General features: G+C 38.6%; 1 long non-coding RNA gene across 2 annotated transcripts in view; it reads left to right on the top strand.

The window, feature by feature from the left end:
* The window catches only part of LOC109301524, a 55937-nt gene that overhangs the window by 3240 nt on the left and 47183 nt on the right, over positions 1-5514 (top strand). The window contains exon 2 of one of the 2 annotated variants that reach the window (XR_002098549.1): positions 2434-2574. The exons of the other annotated variant lie outside the window; for it this stretch is intronic. This is a non-coding gene — a long non-coding RNA (uncharacterized LOC109301524). The remainder of the gene's footprint in view (positions 1-2433; positions 2575-5514) is intronic. 2 annotated transcript variants of the gene reach the window in all.

Here is a 5514-nt window from a genome sequence, read left to right as displayed (position 1 = left end):
CAAAACCATAAGCCTGCCGGCCGTAACAAAACCATAAGCCTGCCGGCCGTCACATAAAGTCCAGGCCCTCCTGGCCCTCTGGCCAAAGCCTCCCAGTCAGGCTTCTCTCTGCCTTCACCATAATGCATCCCTCTATGTGCTCAAGCTGTACTGCTTAGTTTAACCCTCCTGCAGAGCTCTTACCCCTCAGGTTGCCAGAAGGGAACTGCCAGCCAGGCTCCGGCCTGGCTGTTTATAAGGGCCTGGCCCTGCCCCCTTCTGGTCACGTGACCACCCTGGTTGCTCCAGCAACCCGCACCTGAGCTGCCCTGGTGATTGGCAGCTCGGCCCATACTACCACCGCCAGTAGCAGGCACCCTGGTGCCCTGCTACACTCCCTGTAAACAAAGAAGAAATTCTTCTTAAAATTAATTTAGAAGATCTATTTTGGGATCAATAGATACCTAACCAGAAAGGATGTTTTCTTCCCACAAAAAAAGAGATATTTTGAGGAGATGATATTATTTGAAGTCTTCCTCTGTGGTAATAGGAAGCATTGTGGTAGTAATTTTAATAAGAGGCTTACATATAAATAAACATCATCAGGACCAATTTTTCAAAACTAAAGCATATATCAGGTAAATGTTCGTTCAGATGGCCAGGGGGCCCTAACTGCCTCTGAAGTAGGTTACAGTAAAAGAGAACAGAAAATGCTTCCTCTTCATCGTCCCCCAACAGCAAAAGGGAAATGATACATTTTTTAAATATCAAGCGATGCTTCTGTGAACAAATATGCCCTACTTTTTGCTCTTATGCATAGAACTGGCAAAGGCCTTGGGAAAGAATAGTTTCATTCATAATCTAGTGAGAGTTACTCTGTGTTTGATTACATTTTTGTTAATAGTCTTAGGAGTATAGTTAAAACAGCATTTTCAGGTCATTTAAGTTTTAAATTTTCCTACCTTTTAAAAGTTTTGTTATGGTAACAGATACCCTTCTGAGTTTGTCTACATGATTTTATTGCTGTAGCACCAAATAACTTAAAGTAATAAGAACTTGTCCTACACAGTTATTTGTGTTCTTCTTGCAATTAAAAATACTGATCTAAAAAACCTTGGCATGGTTGTATCCTAAGTCTGCTCAAACTGTCACCATCTGTGAGATATTGGAGGTGTATTCGTAGAGACATTCAAGCTAGTAGATCCAAGGGCTAATTGAGAAGTCCCTGTAAACAAAGCCTCTTGTCAAAAAGGCTTTTTTGACAATTTGGCCATTTTCTATAAAGAGACAAATGGGCACTACCACAATTTTCTCTCATTGATTCTTTCATCTGTCCCTCAGTTTTTAACTTCTACACTCTCTACCTCTCCACAGCAAAAATCAGCAGCAGACTCCACTCTAGCTTTTGACCCTTCTTTAACCATCTTCCTGCAGAGACCAGAGATGTGGGTTTTCTGGAAAAATTTGAACTGGAAAATTTTCCAGAAAAAAAACCAGAAATTTTTCCAATGTCCTAAATAGAACACGATCTGATTTAGCATGTTTACTTGACTTATTTTTAGTAAACAAAACTAAAAAACTACCCCCTGTTAATTTTCTGTTTCAATAGCCACAAGTATTTGAACTGAAATATTTGATTAGGAAAATAATTAAATACAGCACACTTAATGTGATTTAAATGTTATAGTCAAAGACATTCAAAGATTTATGTGGAAAGAAATTATTTTTATTGGAATACTTGTAAAAATGTAAAGACAATACACAACAGCATGTTCTTCCCTTCTATTGTTTGTTTAAATTTAAGAAAAAAAATGAAGGCACTGAAAACTGTTGACACACTAATTTTAGCACACACGTGATATGCCATGCTTTGGCTGTGCAGGTCAAATTAAAATCAATTAAGTGAATCCATAACTTGATTTTTGGTTTTGGATTTTTATTTAAGTGTATTTACCCTCCTGTTTACAGATCAATAAAACATATGTACTCTCTCACACAGTTCCTAGGGATAATCACCTGCAAAACATTAATTACAACTTTGAAACTGCCAAGCTGCCTAATATTGTACTGGCATCCACTCATTGTTGCTAATGAATGTTATGAAACAACGAATTTTTAGAAATGAAAAATTTCCCACGGAAAAAGAAAACACTGGAAAATGTTCCGCCCCACATCTCTGGCAGAAGCTGGGGAAGCATTGAGAAGCAATAACCTTCTTCACACAAGATCCTTATGTATATGTAGCATGTAGTGGCATGAAGTGCTACTGACCAGAATTTGCTACTCTACCATTATTGAGTACTGGAGTAATGGCAAGGATGCTCAGTAACATCTGCTGAAGCTGCTGTCCTTTTCTTGGATCAGACTATGCTTCCTGCACATACAAAAAAAAAGTGCTAGGTTGGTGGGGAGGTGGAGGGAAGGGGGGCAGAAGACATAAGGTCGAGGGAGCAGGGTTCTTCATGGCTCTGATTTGTGTGTGGTAAGAACAGAAAATCTGTTGGGCTCTTTTGGACAAGCAGCCACCTATAAATGCAGGCAGCAGAACTGGATGGCCCAAGTGGGCCCTCTGAGGCCGATTTTCCAATGTAATAGGTATGTTTATAATCTCATAGCAGATTACAAATTTGCTGTTCTAATTACCTGAATAGTGATCTATTCCCTGTTCCTGGCGAATGTAGTTTTCTTTCATTAATGTAATTGATATATATGGATTTTAGAGATGGAATTTTAATCAATCCAGTGAAGATGTATCTCACTATTCTAATTGAAATATGGTTTTAATATAAATTAATCACAAAAAAATAATGATTTTTGTTCATAGCTAAATAATCACATCTCTTAACTTTTTCTAGTATAGAAGCTTTGATCCATCAGTAAGGACTTTCTCAACCACTGATTTGTATCTCTCCCCAGCCCCTTAGGGTTCATCTCCACTAGAAAATATTACTAAAATAACAACTGTCTGTGCATTCTGATATAACTATTTTATTTTAAATTTACACCTTAGTGTGATTCTGACACTTAATCGATATATCAAAATATTACAAAATAATTCTGGTACCTAAATATTTAAAAAGAGATTGAAAAGTTAGAGAAGTTGCTAAGAAGAGCCACAAAATTCAATTTTAGGGATTAAAGAATATACATTGTGAGAGAATACGTGTAGCATATCAAAAAGATTGAAAGATGAATTGATTAGAGTGCAAAAATATTTTCAAGGGAGAAAATTTTGTAGGACTAAATATAGTGAAGAAAAGTGTAACCAAAACAAATGGTTGAAAGTTAAAACCAGACATTTTCAACAGCAAATAAAGGCACACATTTTCTACAGCCTTTCCTATAAACTGCCAAAGGGGTGTATTCTCTGTCTCTTGATATCAACTAATAAATCTTGAATGCCATTTTGGAAGACATGCTTCATTCAAACAGGAGTTATTGTGGTCAGTGCAGGGGTAAATTGGTGAAAGTCTTTGGCTTGTATTACAGATAGTCTAAATCAGAATGTGTGATATAATAGTCCCTTCTGGCATTACAGTCTGGGGATTTTGTGGCTATGTGCTAATATTAACATAACTGATTGACTGACCATGTCTAAGAAAACAAGAAACCCAATTCGAAGTATAAACACTAATACAATGAACATCAGCATGATTAATGAAGCAATCAAAGAGAAATGCACTTTAGTTAATCTTCAGGATTGGGAATTGGTTAAAGAAATGGAAGGGATGTTCTTACAAAGGGAAAACAAAATTACTTAGTACTGCATAGACCAGGGCTGTCCAACTTCAGCGTAGCTAAGGGCCACATGCTGCACAGCTTGTGAGCCTTAGAGCACACACTGTGCACACTACATGCTGTTGGGACCACATGGGCTCCCCAGGACCTCCATTGCATGAGCCTTGCACTGTGACTACTGCATGGGCAATCCCCCTACCATTGCTGTCACCCCTGCATGGGCACTTTTTCCCCAGCTCCCTGCTGTCATGCAAGTTCCTCCCTCCCCACCACTGTGTAGGCTATCCACCATCTCATTGCCACCATCATGTGGGAAGTTCCTACCCTCCTGCCACTACCGTGAGAATCCCCTGACCAAGCACCCCTTCTGTTGTCATATGGCCTCCCACCTTGCTGTCCTGCCCCAGAGACCCCAGCCACTTCCACCTTAGCAGCCAGAGCAGTGCCCAGGAGTTACATGTTAACTTCTTCAGCCTGAAGCTGCCAGTTGAACATCCCGAGGACAGACCAAACTAGTATAGGATGTTACAAGATGCATTAACAAAGCATGTAAGCACAGTAGGACAACATCTAAAAAATCTTTTTTGCTAAAACAAAACTCAGATTTAGGCCCAATTTAGCAAATGGGACATACCAGGTGCATCTACACATGCATTAATGCACCTTTTCTAATGTGCATTAAAATTAGTGAGGTACTAATTAATGTGCACCAGGGTGCGCAGTACATTTGAATGCTTTTTTTGGTGATGCTTAATGTGCAGTAGACTCTTTTACTGAGCACTAGCATAATGTTACAGTTTTTTACATGATGTTTAATGTGTAGCTAAATAGTCTACTGAACATTCAAGCACATGTGTAGTCATGCCCACCTATACTCAAAAACAGAGCCAACTCCAGACACAGCTTCACAGATGTGCAAAATTTTATCTCCTTTATCCTGAGGATTCTTTCTGAAATACAGCTTCACTTGCCCCGGGGAATCAGTGCCATGTATGCTACTAGGCTGTTTACAATCTTTCCTTTGCATATTTTTGTTGATGTAAGCTACAGAATTCAGCCCAAAGATGAGGCATAATTGATCCCTCAAGATACAAATGCACAACCCCTCATATCTATGACAACTCTCTCAGCTACAAACAATAATCATTATTTCTGTGATAATTTATTATTAAAGTTATATCTTAACTAGCACAATGACATACAACTTCTCAATGTTAACCAAAGTAAAAGATGACATGCTGAGGCTTGATAAAAAAAAAATAAATTGAGAATTGATAAAAAAATCATGTTTAAAATAAATATCTCGAAAGAAAGAATGAAAGCAAGTGTACTCCCGGGTTATCAAATTCTAAAAGAAGGGTATCTCCTGACAGAATTTGCTCCTCTGCTCCTTTTATCATGTACCTATTCAGGGATGGTAACTGTCATGGATGTGGGGGTAGCTCCTCATGGTTTGCAATCTCTGGACCAGAAAATATGGCAAGGTGAGGCACAGCAAATAATGACAAGACAGCAAAAAATAATAGCAAGATATTAATATCTGCTACTGGTAGCAACATGTGACTCATAGTAGTTGATGGAAAACATGAAGGAACTTGTACATGTAAGAGACTGGAGGATTTCTGTGAGAAGAGTTGGATGCTCAAGGAGAGGATGAAGAACTACAGGGTGCAGATAAGTGCCTGTCCATGTGAATTTTAAATGACAATGTTTAGCTGGAATTAATCACAAAAAGATGAGGTAAAAATCTGGCTTTGCTGAATGAGAATTTCACCATTGACTTCAGTGGGACCAAGC

The sequence above is a fragment of the Gavialis gangeticus genome, unplaced genomic scaffold (assembly GCF_001723915.1).
Source record: "Gavialis gangeticus isolate Ggan-Ray unplaced genomic scaffold, GavGan_comp1, whole genome shotgun sequence".
Lineage (NCBI taxonomy): Eukaryota > Metazoa > Chordata > Crocodylia > Gavialidae > Gavialis > Gavialis gangeticus.
Note: the sequence above shows the minus strand (reverse complement) of the source record. Positions and strands in the feature narration are given on the sequence as shown.